We start from the raw sequence: 24,666 nt of genomic DNA, 5'->3' as shown, positions 1-24,666 counted from the left end.
GTAGCGCCCATCACTGCAAGTGCTTATGGATTATAGTAGAAAAAGGAATATTTCTTAGTTAAAGCTTCACAGATGTTTGTCAAAAATATTTTGATAGTACTTATTTCTGTAATGTAACTGAAGTATTACATTTCAGGCAGGAAAATATTAATTTGTTGCACGTATCAATCTATCAGTGGCAAAGACACAAGAAATCATGGATGTTTATCTACCTATCTGCTTATATGGTGCCAATCACTCACTAAGTTGTTCCTGCCAAATAAGAAGTGCAGATGGGCAAGTAAGACTTCACCCATGTTATGACTGTCTTGCTCACACTTTTCATTTTCAAGCTGAAATACTAAAATGAAGGAGTTGTGGAAAAAATAAAGAAAAGAGAATTCTTTTAAAGCAACTGGGAAATCTGGATAAGCAGAATACAATGGGACAAAAGGGAATTTGGCCAGGACACTGGGGTTAACACAGAGAGAGAGTTGACAAGAACATGTGAGGAACAGTAGGGGAGGAAATAAACATGGGGAAATAGTTTTACTTTGTGTAGTGACACATCCACTCCCAGTCTTTATTCAAGCCTAATGTAATGGTGTCCAGTTTGCAAATTAATTTCAATTCAGCAGTCTCTCGTTGGAGTCTGTTTTTGAAGTTTTTTTGTTGAAGAATTGCAACTTTTAGGTCTGTAATCGAGTGACCAGAGAGATTGAAGTGTTCTCCGACTGGTTTTTGAATGTTATAATTCCTGACGTCTGATTTGTGTCCATTTATTCCTTTACGTAGAGACTGTCCAGTTTGGCCAATGTACATGGCAGAGGGGCGTTGCTGGCACATGATGGCATATATCACATTGGTAGATGTGCAGGTGAAAAAGCCTCTGATAGTGTGGCTGATGTGATTAGGCCCTATGATTGTGTCCCCTGAATAGATATGTAGACACAGTTGGCAACTGGCTTTGTTGCAAGGATAGGTTCCTGGGTTAGTGTTTTTGTTGTGTGGTTTGTGGTTGCTGGTGAGTATTTGCTTCAGATTGAGGGGCTGTATATAAGCAAGGAATGGCCTGTCTCCCAAGATCTGTGAGAGTGATGGGTCGTCCTTCAGGATAGGTTGTAGATCCCTGATGATGCGCTGGAGAGGTTTTAGTTGGGGGCTGAAGGTGAAGGCGAGTGACGTTCTGTTATTTTCTTTGTTGGCCTGTCCTGTAGTAGGTAACTTCTGGGTACTCTTCTGGCTCTGTCAATTTGTTTCTTCACTTCAGCAGGTGGGTATTGTAGTTGTAAGAACACTTGATAGAGATCCTGTAGGTGTTTGTCTCTGTCTGAGGGGTTGGAGCAAATGGGGTTGTATCATAGAGCTTGGCTGTAGACAGTGGATCGTGTGGTGTGGTCTGGATGAAAGCTGGAGGCATGTAGGTAAGTATAGTGGTCAGTAGGTTTCCGGTATAGGGTGGTGTTTATGTGACCATCGCTTATTAGCACAGTAGTGTCCAGGAAATGGATCTCTTGTGTGGACTGGTCCAGGCTGAGGTTGATGGTGGGATGGAAATTGTTGAAATCATGGTGGAATTCCTCAAGGGCTTCTTTTCCATGGGTTCAGATGATGAAGATGTCATCAATATAGTGCAAGTAGAGTAGGGGCATTAGGGGACGAGAGCTGAGGAAGCGTTGTTCTAAGTCAGCCATAAAAATGTTGGCATACTGTGGGGCCATGCGGGTACCCATAGCAGTGCCGCTGATTTGAAGGTATACATTGTCCCCAAATGTGAAATAGTTATGGGTGAGGACAAAGTCACAAAGTTCAGCCCCCAAGTTTGCCGTGACATTATCGGGGATACTGTTCCTGATGGCTTGTTGTCCATCTTTGTGTGGAATGTTGGTGTAGAGGGCTTCTGCATCCATAGTGGCTAGGATGGTGTTTTCAGGAAGATCACTGATGGATTGTAGTTTCCTCAGGGAGTCAGTTGTGTCTCGAAGATAGCTTGAAATGCTGGTAGCGTAGGGCCTGAGGAGGGAGTCTACATAGCCAGACAATCCTGCTGTCAGGGTGCCAGTGCCTGAGATGATGGGGCGTCCAGGCTTTCCAGGTTTATGGATCTTGGGTAGCAGATAGAATACCCCTGCTTGGAGTTCTAGGGGTGTGTCTGTGCGGATTTGTTCTTGTGCTTTTTCAGGGAGTTTCTTGAGCAGATGGTGTAGTTTCTTTTGGTAACCCTCAGTGGGATCAGAGAGTAATGGCTTGTAGAATGTGGTGTTGGAGAGTTGCCTAGTAGTCTTTTGTTCATACTCCGACCTATTCATGATGACGACAGCACCTCCTTTGTCAGCCTTTTTGATTATGATGTCAGAGTTGTTTCTGAGGCTGTGGGTGGCATTGTTTTCTGCACGGCTGAGGTTATGGGGCAAGTGATGCTCCTTTTCCACAATTTCAGCCCATGCACATCGGTGGAAGCACTCTATGTAGAAGTCCAGTCTGTTGTTTCAACCTTCAGGAGGAGTCCACCCAGAATTCTTCTTTTTTTAGTGTTGGTAGGAAGGTCTCTGTGGGTTAGTATGCTCTTCAGAGGAGTGTTGGAAATATTCCTTGAGTTGGAGATGTCAAAAATAGGATTCTAGGTCACCACAGAACTGTATCATGTTCGTGGGGGTGGAGGGGCAGTGCTATAGAAGAATGGGAAGAATGCACAAATTCTAACAGGCAAATAGAGATAGAAGAAATTGAGACAGAGAGCAACCAGTATAAACTAGCAAACACTGATGCTTATGATTGAGTACACTTCATGATGGTTTTTAAGATAAAATTAGTGCATCTCTGTATCTCTCTGCAGACACACATATAATAATAACTTAAGGTGACATTTCCTATTTTATTTTAGTTTTTTGTTCTGCGACTGCTGCCATACTTGTCTCCCCTGGGGATTTTCTTGAAAGCAAGATGCCAGGTCTCAAGAGGTGTTCTGATTTAAAACAAAATTTACAGATAAATGCATGACTGAAAACTATTTCAGCAGAAGGGAAATCAGTACATTAAAGCTACCACTACCTCAGAGAGCTGGGTATGGGTCTGGGCAGACATTTCATTTCAAGGTTTATAAAATTGTGACGCCATCGTCTTACTCATGGTTAGATAATGTATGGTTTATTGAAGATTCTACATCTTATATTTAGAACACAGCTGTGCAAAGCTCTGGTTTGGAAATCACATAGTTTCAGGGAACATAACGTGGAAGATTCCATTCTTAGAGGTTCTTTACCCTTGTGGTTTGCTCGGAAAACAGGGCTACCTTGCTACAGCCAGGAATTCCACGGTGCATCTAAATGAATTATAAGTGGGGTTTTATGTGGCAGTAGAGGGATCTAAAGTTGGGAAAGTCAGGCCAGAGTTCAGTTGGTTTTGTATGTTGTGTGCACTTTAAGATACTGTCTAATAGTGAAGAACATCATACGAATATTAGCCGAAGTACAGTCTGTCTGTCCGTGTATTGTTTATGTGCCCAGAATCTGGACTAAGGCTGTTCAAAAACTGCAGGAAAGTGTTTGCAGCATTTTTTATTTATTTATTTTATTTTTTGCCTATTTGGTGCCACCCAAAATGACATGCTTCTGTACAATTTTATGAAAACCAGTAATACGACAGTGAAAGCATCATGAAATTATGATATTCTGTGCATTTTCAGAAGGAAAGTAGTGATTAAACAACTGTTAACTTTGTTGTTATTATTATTATTTCTTATTAATTTGCAAGTAAAAGGAATTCAGACAAATACAATATCACACAGACAATGAGGCCATTTTAAGCATTAAAATTTTACAAAATTCTCACTCTAAAGGGACCAAATTTGAAATAATTAGTGAAAAAGCCAGGGTTTTGAACAGTTCAGACCTCAGGAATTTTATTTCTTGGGCTTGAGCCAAACTCCATGAAGAAGTGGGAACCTTTCCATTGACTTCAGTAGGCTTTGGATCTGATTTGCAATTTGTACTGTACGTGTGGTATAGACCTTTTTCTTTCTGAGCCCTCCCCGCACCACCACCACATGCTACAAAAAAAGCTCCACGGCCCAGCTGTGCCACAACACCTGTTTTTCTGCATATAAAAGTGGGGCCTGATGTTAGAGGGCATCAAGGAAGGCAATTGCCCAGGGCCCCACACCACAGGGGGCAACGGGAAGCTATGTTGCTCAGGCTTTGGCTTCAGCCACAGCTGGTGGGGTTCAGGGCCCCGGGCTGCAGTGCTGCATGGTGGGACTTTGGCTTTCTATCCTGGGCCCCAGCGAATCTAATACCAGCCATGCTTGGTGGACCCCCCCTGAAACCTGCTCACAGCCCCCCAGGCCACTGGTGTAGACAGGGCAGCACACATCAGACCCCTATGCCTTGCAGCGTCTTGTAAACTTCAGTGGGAGTCTGCATTGGCACAGGGTCTATGCAAGTGGGTATCAAAGCGGAATAGGGGTTAGAGAGGTTAAGTCATTCCATGTATGCAGTGCTGGTTAGACCAGATCAGATATATTACACTGAACTTGGTGCACCATATTACGGAAAAAACAGAACATGCGGGGAGAGATGGGAAAAAAGCAATCAATAGAGGCTTCAGTGGGACTAGACTATGGGAAAAAGTGAAGCAAACTAATATGTACATTGGAGAATTGCAGAATTAAGAGTCTCATACATAAAGGGGTTCAACAGAAGAAAGGGGAGAACTGAAATTAATTGACCCATTGGATTTCAACTGACAGCAAAAAAACTCATCTGAAATAGCAGAAAAGAAGAGGAACATCAGGCCAAATTCTGCTTTCTTACATCAGGGTAAATCCAGCACAACTCCACTAACTTTAACTAAGAGCAGAATTTAGTGCATTCATACTGAGCTCCAGGAGGGGATGCTTCTTTAAAAAAAAATGGTGGTAGAAGCAACATTGCTGGCAAGTCAAGTCCCAGGGTGACAAGCAGTCTTTGGAGAGGATCTACTGTAGAAATATTAGTTCTGAAAATAAAATAGCAGAGTATGGTCTTGATGACTTACCATGAGGCCTTTCCTGCCCAAAGGTCCTGGCTTGTGAAATGGGCAGCATGTGCCCAGCAGACGGCATCCCTCTTTGTGAGGACAGGTACAACACAGAACATGTTTAACTAATCTGGGCTCTTGCTATCTGCCCCACACATGATTTTCATAAACGCTGACTGCTTCCCTTTCATTTCCAACCCAAAGAATCCAGGTGGCATTAGAGATCATGATGGACAAGACTGCTCAGATCACCTACTGTTTGTAGAGACCTACACGACACAGCCACACTTGGGTGGTGAGCGGACCAGATTTCTCATCTTAGTTCTCTACTTTTTTGTGTTTGTGGATTTATCATAACATACTTGTGTGTAGTTAAATGGCTAATTATCTAGTCTTAAAATTTAATAATATTAACCTATTTGGGGGCTAAAACTTCTGCTTGCACATGCTCCTATGTATTCATTTGAACGTTTTGCTGTCCTTTTGCACAAGGGTGAATTTCTCCCTGGATTTGTTGGTGGGAAAATGCTAACATCCTAAACTTCAACACATTGAAGACCTGATTCAACTTTTTCAATTTACTTCAGTGAGAGTTGGATCAGGCTAAACATTTAAATTTTTTAAACTTTTTAAAAAAAAATAGTGACATATAGTATTAGTTGAATTTTAGCAAGAATTAAATGGATAATTATTTTTTCTGCCAATTAGAAATGCATGTAGAATACATCTTAAGGGTTAAAAATGTATTTTAGATAATCTCTCAGAAGTCACATCTGCCATCATTATATGCCCATAACTCCAAATGACAGTAATAAGTTACTGGTGCATATATAACTGTGACAGAATAGACCCTCTTAGAACATTTCAAGTCATGATTAATATTGGCTGGGAGGGGGGGATTGTTTTGTTTTTTTCAACATTTCTCTTTGCAGCTATGACAGTTAAGAAGGTGGGTTACTTGGTATTTATTGTTTGGTGACTTCAGTTTAAAATGAAATTGAATAAAATCTGCAGTAATACTAACATCTGTTCATACAGTATGTATTTTAGTTCAGAGCATTTTTAGTAGCTATGAGCTTAAATTTGATATACATATAGATACAGACATATATTTATACAGTAGCACAACTTTCTGTCCATGAAAAGCCTGTCAGAAACAAGTCAGTTCAGGCAAAGATACATGTGCATACTTTGCCTAGGAGAAATATTCTTGTCACATAAAAATCCCACTATTAATCAAAAATCACATTATAGCTTCTGAAATGAAGTTTCCTTTACTACTCTTTAATAATAAAGAGTAAGATAAGATAAAAATTGGTAATTGTACATTCTCTTCTGATGGAAGATAATACTAAAGTGGTATAGAAATTTGAGTTACAAGAGTATAGTCACTCTGCTAATAGGCTTCCATTATGTAGTCTTTACTGATTTATTCATTACACATTTTCTCCACATACAGAAAAATTTAATTGAAAGTCACTTATTACATTGTTACAAATTGTTAACTAGAAAGTTTTCTTCAATCGACTGATCGTTAATGCTTGGAGAGCTAGTTGATTTCAATAGAGCATTCATCAAGAGCAGGCGTACAGCAAGCATTACCAATAATGGCGTTACAACAAAGTTTATGTGAACATTTTCAGGGGCTACACATGTGCAATTGCAGCTATATGAGACAAGACAATAATTTATTTGGGTTTGTGACTCTCCTTACCAAAAAGTTTAAATGATGTGAATTACAAGCCAGGGTTAATCTAGTAACTCATCAAGAGTGGTATCAGGAGAAAAAATTGCAGCATTTAGAGTAAAATTCTGCCTTCAGATTGGTACACACACATCTCCCACAGAAATACATGAGAGATGTGTTGCTCACGCAGCCAAGGACAAAATTTGACCTTTTGCGTTGTTGTCCATCCTGAAGAATAAATGCAGGAAGGGAAATAGTATGCAAGACACTCAAAGAGGTTCACCTCAAGTAATTTCTTCTGCATAAACCATTCCAGAGGGAGGAGATGGTACCCTGGACACTATCCAAATAGACTCCAAAGCAATGATGTCTGCTTTCTACGGTCCTAGACCTTGGGGCAGTAAGAGCTGCTCTTCAAATTCTGCGAGTGAGCTCAATGGTCATGACATATCCCCGCAGAGTGAGTGTGACTTTTAACTACCTGACATGTACATTACAAAAAATTGAAAAGGGAAGAAGAAAAATGGTCTTGTGGCACAGAACATGCATTAAAAGCCATTCTCAAGCCAGTATGTCCAAATTATCAGTTCCCACAGATTCGGTCCTGCCAGGAGGCATCCAGGAAGGTTGTGGATCCTGGCTTCATGGGCTGTCCAGACCTCCTCCATGAGGTTCTCAAACTTGGTTGCAAATATGTTACACAGCTCTAAAATAGCCATAACTATTCCGTAAAGACCACTCAGCGTTTTGGTGGCGAATGGCTGGGATTGCAGATGGATGGACAGATAGGTAAATTCACAAACTTCTCAGGTTTTCAGAATCCAAACTTAATCTGATCCAAAGTTTGCAGCTGGCCCATTTCTACAGTGGGATGCACCAAAGTCCAAACCCAAACTTTGTGAGTAGCTGAAATCTGGATCTAGATCCAATTTCTGCACTTGAGGCCCTTATGTGACAGAGAAAGAGAGAGCTTTTAATGCACGAAAATGATGTCATTAATAGGGAATGAATCTTTACATCCATTAAAAAACAATATGAACAGTGCTAGTACAAACTTCCCCACACCACTCTGATGCTTCTCAACACTCGCGGGTTCAGGAACTAATTCAACCTCCAATACCCTTCTGTCCTTGGCCTGTCTTCTGAGACTGCCAGCGAACTTTGCAGTTCATGATAAATGTAGCTTTTTGATAGGGACAGCTATCCATTGGGAAGTGGACTGACACCACCAATTAATTTCTCATGGACCACTGAAGAGCCAGCAAATGGTAATCGTTTGGGTAATTGAATGGGTGAGCATTAATGATGGAGGGAGCATGTATATAGGCTACACAAGAGTATCATTGACTAAGCATGCTCCTTGCATGTCCCTTTAAATAACTGATACTTGTGTCCTTGCATCATCTATGTGTAGGGCTTCTGGTTTTGAGGGTCCGTGAGTTTCTCTTTTTTTGGTGTTTATTTTTAGCAATTTTTGAGTTTTATATAGCTGTCCAAAAATTGAGGGTTTTCAGGGCTTTGTTTCAGTATATACTGTAATGAATAATGTATAATGTGTATGTTTCTCATTACAGTCATGAGTAATCTCTTTATAGTGTTTCAAACAGCACTACATTAAAGCGCACTAGGGAACCTTCAGTGCATACCAGCAGGGTCTATGTTGACCAATTAATGCACTACACATTGGTGAGCTTTAGAAATTGTACCCCCATAGTCTGAATTACAGCTCCATGTAGACAAGCCCTTAGATACAAGTAGCCATTTCTGGGTGTTTTCCAGGATTTATTGGATAAACAGTAGTTTCATTTGTGAGGGGAGGGAAATGGTGTTGTATTGGGGATATATTATCAGTTAAAAAAACCTAAAATCAAATGCCCCATCTATATATGATCCATGCATTTTTATTGATAAGTAACCCAGGAGTCAAAGGCTACATATGCAGCTGTCAGTCCCTGTCAACTGTATATGTGTATTTTACAGTGAGTAGTGGGGAGTACTAATCTGTTTGGATACGTAAGACTGCAACTCAGTGCAATTAACTATAGAACACCAGCTACAATATGAGAGTCAGAATTTGGTTGCCACATTGTCCTCCCTGAGGTCCAAGTACCTAAAGAAATAGAATAAATTGAAGGATCTGCATGGAGTTTGTCAAAACTCTGCTTTACAGGGAATAGAAATATATATATTTCTTAAATTAAGGATTTCTCTCTGGAGTTCTTGAAGGCAATGCAGATCTGAATTTCAAAAGCTTCAGAGAATACTCAAGATCTGGATGCCCTTGGCCTTCAGCCTGGTGCCTCATTATGTCACCAAAGCAAAGAATTACATAATAAAACCACCTGTTGTGTAATGTGTCATCCACTTCTTATCTTTCTATCTAGAATTATATACAGTATATGAGCCAAATGCAGAGGTGATGCATAAACAAATCTTAGGAGGCCAAATTCTGCTCTGAGTTATACCAGCATAGAGGCAGAGTGTTAACTTCAACAGAGACACCCTGCATTTACAGTGGCGTAACTAAGAGCAGAAGCTAGACCAACCAGTCTGAGCACCTAAATTGGTGTAATTAACATCCTCTTCCAACCCCTCAAAGACATATTCTTCCTTGACTTGCATCCTGTGATACTCCACTGATGTCAATAGATGTGGTAAAGGTGTTAATCAGAGCAGAAATTAATCCTTTATGGGTAAATTACACTATCCTAAATTCCTTGAGACTCATTTACCAATCTGTAATTTGTATCTTTTCACCTCTGAAATTGTGTCTGTGTGTGTTTATAGATTAGGTTAGCTATTCTGGAGGAGGGGAGAGGCTGCCTGAATCATTTACAAATGGGAAAGTCCATATATTTGAAATTTGGTAAGAAATATTTGCTTTTGGGCTGCAATCTTGAATATCAAGTTGCAGTCTAGAGTAAATATTTACGGCCAAGTTACAACATGTTCGAAAAATATGGGGATTTTAATAGAAGTGCTGGCAGATAAGCGTGTAACTTTTGCCAAATAGAATGTTATGTTAATGATGGGTTTCTGTTAGTTATCAAGCATATATTCTTGAAATTAATGTCTAAATGCTTTGTAATGATTTTTTTAACCACTTATCAAGCAGCTGTTTTGTATATGACTTAAAGTTCTTTAACGGACAACTGTTTTTCTTTTTGTGACTTTGTCAAGCTTAACTTGGGATTAATTTGCCTGCAGGTGTCAGATAAGAACAGTATTTTAGCAGCACTACTGAGAACCATGTGGGTAAAATACAGAAGCATGAAAGCATGTTGGTCAAAACTTTGAAAGATTGATGGAACTGAGTTATGCTGCTTAAATATCTTTGTTCACCCTGAAAAGCTGAGCTTGCAAAAGGGTGGCAGGAGTTACATTCGGTTATCGTTTTCCAGTGTTCCCAATTATCATAGGCGAGTGATTATATTTTGGGGGGTTTTTTAATTGCAATTCCTCCGTTGACATAAAATATAGAAAACTACCTTCATAAATCATGTAGTGACAGCTACTGTGGTTCTCCAGTGCTAAACACTAGTGGACTCTTTTTTTTAAGCTGATACTTCTTAAGTTGTCTGCGTCAGCGCTGCCCTTCAACAAACATCTGCAGTTCATCTTATCGTTTGAAGAAATATATGAGTTTCTCCGTTGTTTTTTTTTTCTCTCGTTTGCAGCTTCTGCTTCTTGATTTGTTTGAACACCATCTGCTACATATAAAAATCAGAGTATTTGTGAAATGTGCATGCAGTGAGAAAATTTAAATTGTATTAACCTTTTTTTTTTTTCTTAACCCAAGATAACTTGATTTTTTTCATCATCCTATGGATATATTATGTATTGAAAACCGGCATGTTCAGTGTATTACTCAGATAGTTTCTAAAAGGTCACCTATCTCAGTAATAACTCAATTGTAAAAACAATGCCATTAAGTTTTTAAAAGAAGTACTTTAATGTATTTCATTTGAGTTAGGTATTCAAAAAATACTTCTTATATGAAAGATTTACCTACATCTTACTTGCATCAAAGTGAGTGATGAGAATTAATACTTTGGTGTTGAAATTAATCACAGAAGACAAATAACTTTATAAAATATTACTATGTGTTGCAAGAAGGCCACATTAAACTGAATGTATGTCATGGCATAAAATTACCACAGGGTGGTGGAAGCAGTGTAGTTCCAATTGACACTAGGACAAGCTTACAGAGAACAAGAGGAAAAACAGAATGGGAGTCACTTTGTTTTCCAGTTAGCCTAAAGAGAGGTGTCAAAAATTAGGTTTAGCTCATGGAAAATCCAGATGGTTAAACAGTTGACCCATATCTAATCCCTCTGCCAAGCATGCACCACCACCATCATAGCCAACATAACATAGCACATGCGGGTAAAATTGCTTACGTTCCAAGAAGTACCACACAGTTTGTAGAAAATTAAGTTTGAAATCATGTTTTAGGGATAGAAAATGCAATCCTGTTAGTATTTTCTTATTCCAACTTTAACCCAGAAGAGCAATAAATATTTAAAAGGAAGTGTGAGGGACAGTGGCTCGCTGCAGTTCTTGGTATCTTATCATGGTGACAGTATCACAAAAGGAATCCAGCAGCTGTTTTGTCCTAAAAAATGTATGAAGTCAAATCTATTTGATTAGGCTAAAAATGTTTAATAAATATCTTAACAGTATCAGAAATACAAACTGAGCCCCTCTTGCAAGTCATATATATTACTTAGTGCACTGATATCAATAAAATATTTATTGCTATTAGTAAAATACCAAGGTGGGTTGAGTGAAACATTTAGGGACCACATGCTCATCTGGTGTAAATCATTGTGGCTCCATTGATCCATGGATTTATACCAGCTGAGGATGTGACTTCTTGATACTTGGTAAATCATTCACTTATACTGGGGAGGAAACCAAGGGAAACTTTGATAACACCTATAATATAATATTGTGTGCGTGTGTTCCTCCTGCTTATACTGGATTTACGTTGACACCAATGCAGTTATTTACACTGGCGTAAATCAAGAGTAAGAGGAGAATAGGGCCCAAGACAGCTAGTACTTTGTCAGGACTGAATTACATATTCAGAAATATCTCTGGTTTATGTGGTATAGTATTATTTTTAAATAATTAATAAAGGAAGAAAAATGACAACATAGCAGTGTGAATGATATAAAATAATATAAACCTTCCTACAAATATCAAACTTTTTTCTCTGCCTCAATTCACTTTCCACAATAGAGTGAGTGAAAAATCCATAGAGAATAAAACTAGTGATCCCTCTGAGCAAGGATACAAATTTACCTAGATATGTCAACTACACAGATTTATGGGACAAGGAGTTTTTCACCCAGAAGAAAAAAAGCTTTCCTGTCAGTCATCTATAGAAAACTGAAAATAAAGCTCTTAGCTCTTTTCATGTATTAAGAATTCGAGGAAAGTTGGGTTAGGGTTTGTTTTTTTTAAAGCCTTCTCAGGGCCATGGAATAGTTTCTTCATGGATGTATAAGAAACACTTGTGTTGTACTGTTATTAGTGGTATGATTTGTTAGTGTACTTTTATGGACGGACTGTCTGCATCTGGTAAGGTCTACAACTGTAGCTCCTTGACAGTGCCAGATGTTGTGAAGATAAAATACCTCCTGGGTGAGGAACTGGCTGGATTCAGGATCTGTGATAGGTGTTCTTAATACAGTTTAAAAAGGCATCTGTCTTAAAATAATTTCAACATCTTACTTTTCTATTTACTGTTTTGTCAGATCATTTCGTTTCCACGGAAATATGTTAGTGTCCCTGTTAACGTGATTTTTAAACTGCAACTTAAGTTCTCCCAACTTTTTTTTTCTGATGCTGTTTCTTTAATGAAAAGGAGAAAAGAAAGGAAACTTGGTAAGGGACTTATATCAGTTTAATCAGATGGACCAAAATGAGCAAAGATACGTTCAACAGATATTTTTAATCCAAGGTAGCAATGAAACAGAATGCAAGATATGAATATGAATATGTTCAAGATTCATTCAAAATGTTATTGCATAAAAAGATGAGCAAGACTGATAGACGGCAAAAGGATAGCAGCACTGTTTCACTATCATACCCCATAACTCATTACATTGTCGACCTCTTAAAATAGTAATGATACTTGACCCTTATTAGTATTTCTGGGCAATATATGAGCTTGAGTTTCCTTGGGTGAAAACTAATGCTTTAGACCACCCTTTAGACCCCCATTCTATCTAGTTATAGTACATATTAATGTTATTCTTGGGTCATTTAACTTACTCTCAGTGAAGAGTGGAGAATGGTGCTAAGCTGTAAATCAACTCTCTTCTGGAATGGATTTGTGCCATAACAGATCATCTTGAGAATTCCAGTCTTGTTTGACCATGGTAAAGAGATTATGGTATGTACAATTCTGCTAAACTTAGCTTGTTTCATTTTTATACTTCTCCGCTTGTCTGTCTAGCTATGAATGGTTAAGACCTGTTATGGCGGACAATGCACTGAAGAGGGAATATTGCTATAATAAAACACTTAGGGCTAAAACTTTATCCATATGTGGTTAAACTCTGCATTACTTCTAAATATGAACTACAACAGCAAGGAAGATATTAAACAAGCACATAGATACCGAGTATCTAATTTTTTTAATTGCCAAAAGAGAATCAAAACATCATTGAAAAGATCAGCTAACAAATTTGTTTTTGTTTGAAAGGTTACTCTATGTTGTGAATATTCACACCAATAGGATCAGTTTTAAATTACCAATGACTTAGCCCATTAAACTAAAGTCAATACTGCATACTCAAGATATGTTAATAAAAAAAAGCTAATGTAGTATTCTTTTAAAAATCATCCTAGTAACTGTAAAATCATAGATACTTTTTTCACATATTTCTGCCAAATAAAAAATATTTACCTTCAACTTCCTAGAAAAGATTTACAGGTATGTCCCTAGTCTGTTTTACAGATGTGCCTTCATGAATTTAACAGTAATATATACTGTCATCATAGCTGTCTTCAAATCTTTGAAATCACATTTTCTTTTTTACAATACATATTTTATTGGATGTCTAGTAGATATGCATGTATATTTGGCATTTGTGTGTGGGCATGTGTGTTTAATACATATATTTAGCTCTTAGATACTATCATGATGAGTGATCAAGAAATGCCTAAAATAGATAGATATATTTTGTGCATGCACATACAGTTTGTAAATGTATATCTCCTCAAATAGACAGATGCAGAGAGAAAAGTGGAGAGACATCTGCAAATTAGCAAATCATCTATCTTTAAGGTCATTCACAAATTAGTTTAGTATCACAATCTGCTGAAGAAACCTAAATATTCTTAACATTTTATTAGCTTTGTATAACGTTTGTTGATTATTTGAAATTAAGGTGCTTTTCCTTTGTGTTATGAGGATGAAATACTTCTGAGTTGAGATTTACTAAAATATATTTTGAAATGTACACTTGTTGCTAACTTTACGGCTCTAAATTGGTAGCTTTATTGAGCAAAAAACTGTATTTACTCTTTTAAAGGTTATTAATTCTTCTACTGGTCTTGAATTGTTTTTAGAGTTTCTTTTTCTTTGTTTGTTAATGACTTTTTCCAAACAAAAACCAAAAGTTTAAAAATATAATATACTTTTGAACTAAATCCAAATAAGGTTTTTAATGAAATTCAGATTATTGAACCTCCACCAACATTAAACTGTAACTTTGCCTATTTTTGTAAAAGTCCTACAATTTGCTCTAAGAAAATTAACTTACTGCAAATAATCAGTACATTTTCTTTTCGCTCTTCAGCAGTCTAAAATGACTTTTGAACACTGTGTCAAAAAGCAATGGAAAAAAATTAGATTGTGCAAAGCGTGAAGTCTTACCTTTGTATTTGTAATGCTTTAAACAAAACGGAAAGCTTAATTTGAAATTAGCAACATTAACTCTAGACTATTTGATATCATTTTTGTTTTAACATAAAACAGCACTACATTCTTCTTGATGTACCTTTTAAACAATTTCAAAGGAAGTTTCAAGAACTTTAGACTGTTATCTTATGTGGTATCTGAATGCCATCCACTATATGTATAACAATAAATATAGATAATTAAAATATTTCATATATAAGGTTTGTTAGATCTTTATTAATACATTCCACAGAGTGAAACTGCAGTAGACTGCATGTGAGACTACAGGCCAAATTCCCTCCTGGCATAACTCCACCAAAGTCAATAGTTACATCAGAAGAGAATTTGGTCATTCATCTTTGTGCCCATGTTGTTTTAACTGCACAATAACATTATGTATGGTGTTCATTGGTTTGTTATATAGAGTCAATTTCAAGATTGCTGTTAATCTTGTAGTAAAATATATCTTGTTTCTCCTCTTTTCCTGCATCCATACTCTCAAGATTGGGCCTGGTTCACATCAGGCTAAATTCCCATGTGACCCAATGTACAGTCACTCTTAGAACAGCATATCCAATACATCCTTTTGTCTCAGATTAAGTAATTAAAGCACTGAAAATGAATTTCAGATCCAAAATCATACAGTTTGTCCTTTTTGTATATCTAAAACCCTAAGCATATGTCATTATGGGATCATTCTAACTGTAGGAAGAACTACCACTATAATCATAATTAGAACATATTAACCATTTTAAGTGCTTATATACCCCAGTGATAGTATAAGAACCTGGAGAGAATAGAATTTGAAATCTCGGTACTGTGAGGACTGTTGTTGCTGTTTTTTCAGGTTCACCAGCTCCACCTCTGAGCAAAAGGGAATTTCTGGGCTTGGGAAACAGATCCTACATGCATTTTACATACATGCAAAGATATACAGATTGGGGGAGGAGAGGGTATCTTTTTACATCCTCAGTGAGATGTTTGCTCTTATCCAAATACATGTTGTGCAAGAACTTGTTCACATGTCTTAGACTGTTATGCTGATGATGTTAAATTTTCTTTATAACTCTATAAAGATTGAAAGCTATATATCAGGATACTAGAGCATATTTTTTCTTTCTGTGGTCAGATGTTGGATATTGGATGGTATTGAGATAGCTATTCAATTAGCAGCTTAATACTGGAATAGTTTGAACTTTTTACTGAATTATTCAGATGTATTCATCTTAGATGTACTGTACCACATGCAGTCCTTTGGTCCATAATGCATATCAGTAATATGTTGTTATGCATTCAGCATATAACATGGGTAAAACAAAGATGAAAGTATTTTAAATCTGATGTGGGACTTTTATGTCCCATCATATTTTGGCAAATGTCCACTTTTAGAACGAGGATAAATAAACATATAGGTATTTACTTTGCAAGTTAAAAGTAAAATTTTTGAAAACAGGCATTTAGATGGTACATGAAAAATAGGCACAGACAGATATTTATGCCTGGAAAACTAGCTGCTTTTTACACAGCTTCGTATTTAGTGAAATTCACTTTGTCGGAATTTAGACTGAGCAACAATAGACCTAGAAGATAGAAAAAAATGTTTAGATGGAATCATCTGAGTAATTGGGCTTTATGCAGGTGAAGTGCAAAGGCCAGTGCATGGCGGTGTACTGCAGTCCCGCTACACCCACAGCCCACTTGTATAGTGTATTATGGTCATTGGCTCCACGTAAACAATGATCTCATAATCCCCTCACCCACATACAAATGCGCATGTAGACCCCCCTCCACCATGCCCAAGGGGCAAAGCGTAGCCAAACACAGAGCCTAATTAGTTTGGAGTGCCTTGAGCTGGCCCTCTACACCAGGATGAATTTCATCCATTGGGCACAATTACCTTTTTTTCACCTATGTCTGAATGTTTGTGAGGCAGGCACCTATTTTTCAAAATCTGACCCTTCAAAGAATGTTTGCTTCTCTTTTATCGCTGTTGATCTGAAACATCAAATCAGATGAGAGTTTGAAACAGTAACACAAAAAATGAAGTAATATGCAATCAGAACGGTGTAGATATTATATTCTAAGATGAATAGAAAGAGAGAGAGAGAGAGCATATGAATGCTCTAAGGAAATCTGTTTAAATAGACTAATAGAAAGAAACACACTTTAAATAAACCTTACATTTTTCCTACGTAGTGTGAAAGTTAATAGTGCCAACATCATCGTTTGAGCTAGTATGAATATATTTAATATATAGAAGTCTATACAGTTTCCAAGCTGGAAGTTATATCTTGCACCACGAGATGTGTAAATATATTTTTATCAATAGATCACAAGTATTCATTGCAAATATGTTGAGACAGTCCTAGCAAAATTTATGAATGTATCACCTCGAGTGTAGTAAAATAAAACATTTACCTTTGTGTCTCTTCATGAAATTGACAAAATAATGGGAGGCACTTTTTTCAGAGTTTCATGAGAATTTTTAGTTTAGCCGAATCGAGTTGGGAAATGTGCTATAGAAGCTATTCGCTACCATTAACAAAATGGCTTTTTGAAGCTATATAGAGCTTCTGTATAATTATAAGACTAGACGATACAGTGCATTTTTAGACAGAATCATTTGACTACATGTCTGAACACGAAAGCATGCCATTTGCATTGGGATTTGTGGTTATTTTAAGATAAAACACAGCATCTTTTACAAAGATGATTTAATTTGCTGCCTGCATAATACATTAATTTTATCCATCATTTTTAATACTATGGGGCACAAACGTAGAAATATAGTAAGAATAAAGTAAATGACATGTATATGGAGCTGTACATCAAAGTTTGGAATATCTGTGCTTAATGGAAACATATATACCATGCTATAGAATGAATTATTACTGTATAACTCACCATTCATAGAAATATCCAGGCATAGAAGTTAAAATGATGGAAATGTTACAGTCAGAAAGTGTGGAGGTTGGTGAAGTTAAAGAAGCAAAGGTATGAAGAGATATTAAAAGCATGATGGGAGCTGGTGAAGTCCTTCCTGGTTATGTCACCACAGGAAAGAGGGTTTCATCTGCCCAAACTGAAACTTTGAATCCTGACATCCTTGAATTTATGGAAATTTTTGATCCAGATCCAAATATTGTGATTTGCTCTTGTCTCTATCAAAATGGGTTCTTCAAGGCAACTGAACTATAACTCCCATGAGGCACCGTGGCAGCATTCCCAAATAAAAATATTTCAGTTTTGGAGTGTTTGTTTTTGGATAACTAAATCAAAATTTCAGCTTCATACCCCCCACCCAAGATCCTAACACCCTCCAACTGTTCTGAACTTTTTGACTCAGGGCAATCCCTCTTTCTTTTTGTAATAGATGGGAAATCAGTTGAGCAGAGGGAGGTCTGATGTAGATTGTACCCACATAAAAAGTTTTCATACATCCAACCACTCACAATGGGTTCCTTTCAGATGTGTCCCAAAATCTTTCTGTTAGTCCTCATAGGTCTCCAGAGGAGGAGCTTGTCCCAATAATGCTTAATGGGGGCACAACAGCATGGGTACAGTAGCTTCTGGCTCTTCTGGCATCTGAGAAGGACTAATTGCAAGAGAATAAGGACAGCTCACTGAAGAAGCTGGATCATGCCCTCAGTCAAGTGCTGGTGAACCTCTTGAAGTGTCATGATGTAGGCAGAGCACCTTTGTTTTATATAGGTTGATTGAGTTCAGTCACCACAGTGCTGAGCATGGTTTAAGAACCTAGATGCCGGGAAGATCTAGCTGCCCAGCTAGTTATTTAAAATGTATTCTGATGTGCAAGTAGGGATAATGTTTCTGTGGAACTCTCACAACAGCTGGCATGAGGGAAATACTTTGTTTTCCTCTATCGTATATGATCACAAGACAGTTTAATGCATTCATACGACGAGGGCTTGTATTCAGCACTCCCAGCTTAAAAAGGGGCTGCAATTCTGTGTCAATAATAATATTTCACATTTTAGAGACAGTAACTCTTCTTCACAACATACCTGTGCATTGGCTATTATCCCCATGCTACAAGAATGAAGAAACTGAGGCAGGGAGGTGAAATAACTGGGCTTAGGCCACAGTGGGAATCCGTGCAAGGGTCACTAGGGGAGCCCGATATCCTGCAACCTACGCCTGTGCACAGAACAGTAGATCATGCCTCTCTATTCGGTGCTATTATGTAGCAACCTTATTTACTATCATATATTTGCCTTGTTTATCTCAGACTCATTAGGTATGAATAATTAAAGTTATCTCCTTTTCTCTGCAGTGCAAAAGCAATGACAAAAATAGATGGATATTAGGTCGACTGTTTAAGAACAATCTCATCTCTGGATGTAAAAACAGTGCTTATGTCCCGATAGCATAAAGTTAACCAGGTTTTTGTTCAGCAAACATTATAGACATAAGCACCAACCCTCTGGGTGTTCTGGGGCTGGAGCACCCATGGAAAAAAATAGCGCGTGCTCAGCACCCACTGGCAGCCCTGCGGATCAGCTCTGCCTCCAGCCCTCCTGCCGGCTGGTGTGCCCTGCCGATCAGCTCCTCCCTCTCCCTCCCAGTGCCTCCCACGTGCCACAATCAGCTGTTCAGCAATGTTCCGGAGGCTCTGGGGAGAGGAATGGAGGCAGAAAGAGGCGAGGGGAGAGGTGTAACAGGGTGGAGTGGGGACAGGGCCTGGAGTGGGAGCAGGGGTTGAGCCCCCCTGGGAACTGGGGAAGTCGGCGCCTCTGATTGTAGGGGAGTTTTCCTGGCACTAAACGGAGAATAAGTTACTTGAGTTTAAGTCTGGCAATATGCCTTTCTCTACAGACCACCATGACACTAGGCTTTGAGCTACTAACGTTTATTGCTGTCAAATATTTTTCTTCACCTTCAGAGAGTGATTCTATAAACAGTGACAACTATGTTCTTCATAGCTTTAAGTATAAGAAATTATTTCTGAGAGTGACTAGGTGTCTAGAGTAGATTGTATGAGAAAGGCAGTTCTTCTGGCAGCACAATGCCACCAATTAGACTAGGAAACTGCCTCAGTTTCATACTGTTTTCCATATCACTCTGTATACAGTTCACTGAAAAGGAGTGTCTTTGTGCATTGAATGTTTTCCATGTGGCTTTGTTAGCCAACTGATTTCTTACTCTAATACTGTATTTTCCCAAAGGAAAAAAATAAAAATATATGGTACCACAATAATTGATATAGGCAGAGATTTTGCTTCATTGTCATGTATTATGACTATATTTTCTCTGTGCATGCAACTTATTCTAATATTAGAGTTTAAAAAGGAAGGAAAGAAAGAGATAGGGAGAAGACAATTGTCTATTTTAACCATTTTCATACTTCCTTATTTTCCTCCATAGATTCAAAGCCTAGAAACCAAGATGGAAACCCACCAAGGTCACCTGAATGGCAGTATGGATAACAGCTAGACCCCCAGAAATGGATATTCCACTAACTTCAAAGGAATATTGAGAATCTGTACCAGGTATGTTCAGCACCACATAAGGGACACACCAGCTCACTGCGCCTGGTAAATTCCACATCACTGAAATTATCAAAGGGCTGGGTCAACCAGAAAGACTGATAACTTCATGTGGGACTTTTTTGTGAAATTTGAACAGAACTTCTGTGAGAGCAGTTATAATTTACCAAATGGATTTTTGGAAGGACTGACAGTACTGGTTTATACTAGAAAGAAGTCTTAGTCACAAAATTCAGACATGGATCTGGATCCAAGTGTCTCCCAAGTTCAGGAGTGTTTAGGATGTAGGGTTTGGTGTGGGTCCATCTCTGGTTAAAGCTAGGTATGATTCAGGCTTCTCTATACAACCAATCCTCTCTCTTGACTTTCAGCATCTTTAACATTCCTGTACTGTAGTTCTCCTGAAGTGTGTGTGACAAATTGTTTGGAGGTTTAGTAATGACAAATGTCCACTAAAAATAGGCTAAAGCCATCAAACTCAGTTTCAATTTTGCTCTAGATTTAAACTCAGATCTTCAAAACTGAGAAACCAGGTCATAAGCACAGTGCATAATCTACCCTTCCGCTAAGAGTGGAGAAGAATGCAGATTTGTACAGAATACATATATATTGTATATGACTCTATTTGATACCAAGATAGCTGGCTGGAAAACTGAAATATTTTTTTACATGAAAGTTATTGTAACATTTTTTCCCATTTTCTTTTTACAAAATATTCTGAATTCTCTTCTTATCTCAAGAAGTGAATAAATCTGAAACACAAGCTGTCAATCCTAACCAACTACTTTTGTATTTAAAGAAAGAAAGAAAAACTTTTGCAAGTACATTTACTACTCGTGAACATTGCCAGATTAACAAACATAGAGGGAAGGACATTGTCTGTTTACTCCCAAAACAGATTTAACACTAGCAATAGTATTGCAGCTCTCCCTGCAGGGCATAACGGAGTCTGAAGGAGTTAAGCCCAGGGGCAAATGGGTATTACTGTCTCCAGTCCCATTCACTCTTAGGCCTCTCTGCTGATATTGCTGGTGCCTAATTTGGTTGTGGTTTTTGTAACCTGGAAACCTGTCTGCTAAGAATTGGAGGCAGAACACCATGTAGACTGTGAATTTCACATGAGCCACAGAGCAGTCATCATAAAGTAATATGACAGACCTGGAATAGATTCAAACCAACAACCAAGAAGCAAACAGTTCCATTATCTGATTAACTATTCTTTGAGTCATCCAATCCAGTGGACAGCCTCTTTCTACATTTTCCCCCCTGTGTAATAAAGAACAGCAAGAAAACCCCAGATCCAAACATTCTTGAATTTTCAGTTGTTCAGAATCCAGATCTAGATCTGCATTTTTCAATTCAGTCCCACCCTTTCTGTAAGAAATACTATTTGAGAGATCATAACAACATTAATTTAAAAATCGTGCTAATTGTTTTCAGTATATTTCAGTCCAGGAAACACACATTTCCATCTGTTTGACTTGAATTAATTGGTTGTATGATGAGCAAAAGCTACCCATGTAGCCTTTAGCAGCAGTTTATAGATAGTTAGAGATTATTTGCTTTGTGTGAAAGAAATTAAGCTGAAAGACTTCATTGCAGAATATATTGTTGTTGTTTATTATGAGCTAAAGAAGATCTTGGAAATTGTTCCTCACACATTAACCTTCTTAAGATGTTTAACTTGCAAAGTCATGTTATATATGTGACTCTTGGTGTGGATTAAGAATTTGAGGAACAATAATATTAAAATAAGGACAAATAAATATGGCAATGGGGATTTCATATAGGACACATGTGTGAGAGCTCTAGTGTGGAACAGGCATCTCATGACCATTAGAGATCTTAGAACATGAGAACATTTCTCTCACAGGTTCCAGCCTGTCTGTTTGCGTTACCACCCAGAAGAATGAAATGCTCTGTTTATTCACAGAATAGCTATGTCATGGGGTAGGTCTACACTTCAAGCTCGATGTAATTCCCAGTTTGAGGAGACATACCCATGCCAGCTCTGATCAAGCTAGCTCACCAAAAAGGAAGTGCAGCCATTGCAGTGCAAGTAGTGCCAAGTGTCAAGTATGGTGCCTAGTGTCTCCGACGAATACATATTCAGGGTATCTAGCACCACCTGCAGCCAGGGCAGCTACATTCTGTTTTTAGTGAGCTGACTCAGTCAGAGCTAGTGCAGATATGTCTCCTCAAGTTGGGAATTTCATCCCCACCTTGAAGTGTAGACATACCCACAGGCAGCAGCCTGGAACATTTCCCCACAAATCCCCACCAAAGATTTTAACCCTGATTTGGAAGCACTCCCTCTTAGGTTGATTGGTTCAGTGAGTGTATATCCCTGTTCAGACCATGGCCTCTCTTCTTTGCAGCCTCAGCAGCTTGTTGTGTAGTTCCAGCTGTGATGTAGACACTGGATGCTGAATTGAGACCATGAAGTCATTTCCTATAGGCCATCAAGCAGATACTAGATGGCAACAAGAGCTGGTCAGAAAATGGGGATGGGAAAATGTGAACATTTGTTTTAGAGCTGATCAAAGCCCAAAAGAAAAAAAAAACATTCGTGAAAATTGTGTTGACCATTTTTCCTGATTTTTTATCAAAATTTGGCCTATCTGAGCAATGAACTCCATTACCTGCAAATGAATGCTGAGTCTGGCAAGAGGGACCCCGTGCCCAGAAATGAAGATGACAGGAATGCATGACCTATTTTCTGGGAAAGGAGGAAGATGTTTTCTATACATTAATTCCACCCTCCCCATACCAGTGTATATTAGGTCCTGTTGCTTGTGGGGGAGGCAGCTAACAATGGAGCGGAGAGACTCATTCACAATGAATAAATGGTCTGACTAATTTAACTTGTTTTTCTGCTCATGCTTATTCCATGAACGGATCACCAGTTCCTCAGCTTTATTCATTATTTTGATTTATCCTGCAGGTTTGGTGTTGGCTTTTTTTTTTTTTTTTTAATTCTCTTCAAATTTTGTTTACTCTGTGGCTTGATTGTGAACTGCTTGCTGAGAGTTCGAAAATGGAGCTGGGTTCTAGCTCAGGTTATGACTGGTCAGATTACTCAGGGATACTAGCACGACCGAAAGGAAAACAAGTGCTGAGTGAATATTAGTGTGCATATTTTTTTGCTGTATCCAGAGATTTTAATGCCAAAATGGACATTAGATCATCTAGACTGATCTCCTGGAGAACACAGGCCACAGAATTTCATCCAGATACTCCTGTATTGAACCCAATAATTTGTGGTTGCCTAAAGCATATCTAAATCAATCGATATGATATCTGCCCAGCTCTGGCTAACAACAACGTATGTGGACAGCATATGTGGGATGACATCACCTGGGGAAGCACTAGGCTTTAGCCCTCACTAAAAATATAGTGGGGGAAAAGAGAAACCAAGGAGAATGTTTAGGGCTGGGTTAGGACAAGATCCTTAGGATCCAGACCCCCACAGTTAGAGGGGCCTAGACATCACAGTGAGTCAGACGCAGAGCATCAGGTCGTGGTGCATTGTACAGCTGTGTGATACCAGCAGCTGCCTGCTGGGGTGGTCTGGGTTGTGCTGCTTCACTTGGCAAGAAGATCAAGGGCTCAGAAGTGGGGGGAAGACAAGAGTCCATCCTGGAGGGCTGGGAAGAAGATTATCTCCAGGGATGAGAGATGAAATTGGCCTAGGAAGGTTTAGTCTGAGAGTCTGTTTGGGGTAGGGGGAAGCCTTGCCTGGGAAGAAGACTCTCTCAAAGAAGGACAAAATTTGCACTGAAGGGAAACTTTGGTGTCTTCTTCAAGCCCAATTTGGTTTTCGTCCTCCCCCGGCTTTCTTTTGGTTTTCATTTAGACTTTATTTCTTTAAAGTGCTTTCCCCAGAAGTTCTAGGTGCTTTTACAAATGATTTCAAGTACACAAAAACCAAGCATGGAAATCAGTGTGCAACAAACCCAGACTAAAGTAACATCCAGCAAAACTCTAAGTAACCCACTCCTCTGAACCTGTCACGTCACTAAAAACCCAAGAGGACAGATAAGCCCGCCCTATCCATTAATAATTCCAGGCACTTTTGAACCTAGGGAAGAGTGAATTCCAGACTCTTCATGGAAAACATCTGCTCTGGAGCTCCAGCCATTGAAATTACAGGTCCAGGACCCAGGTAAAGTGCCTGATGGATTATAACTTGAGGGGGACCTCACAGAGGAGAGGAGCAGTGTCTCAGTTTGTCAGGTCCTAGTGAAGGCTTTTTGTCAAAACTAATACCTTAAATTTCACTTGGAAACTAATTAGAAGCCACTGCAGACTGCAGAACAGTGGTGTAATGTTCTCCCTGCATGAGGCACTGCTTAATAAGCATGCAGCTACATTCTGCAACCCTTCAAACCGCCTAAAGAGTGTAGCCCCATGTAACAGTACTTTTACAGTAAGCTGATCTCCAGGCTTTGGAATCGTGGATAGTTGTTGCAAAGTCCTTACCTGTTAAAGAAGGTTGCACTCTTCTTGCCAAGCTCTGATGGAAATAAAATGTGCTCTTGGCCACAGCTGCTATCTGAGAA

The 24,666-nt window shown here is 38.6% G+C and overlaps 1 long non-coding RNA gene across 1 annotated transcript in view; it reads left to right on the top strand.

The window, feature by feature from the left end:
* LOC122462481 overlaps nt 1-23,753 on the top strand; it is a 122,014-nt gene extending 98,261 nt beyond the window's left edge. Inside the window, exons 3-4 of the long non-coding RNA XR_006285035.1 lie at nt 19,983-20,107; nt 22,483-23,753. This is a non-coding gene — a long non-coding RNA (uncharacterized LOC122462481). The remainder of the gene's footprint in view (nt 1-19,982; nt 20,108-22,482) is intronic.
* Nucleotides 23,754-24,666: the final 913 nt, after the last annotated feature.

Source organism: Chelonia mydas, chromosome 11 (genome assembly GCF_015237465.2).
Source record: "Chelonia mydas isolate rCheMyd1 chromosome 11, rCheMyd1.pri.v2, whole genome shotgun sequence".
NCBI classification, from domain to species: domain Eukaryota; kingdom Metazoa; phylum Chordata; order Testudines; family Cheloniidae; genus Chelonia; species Chelonia mydas.
Note: the sequence above shows the minus strand (reverse complement) of the source record. Positions and strands in the feature narration are given on the sequence as shown.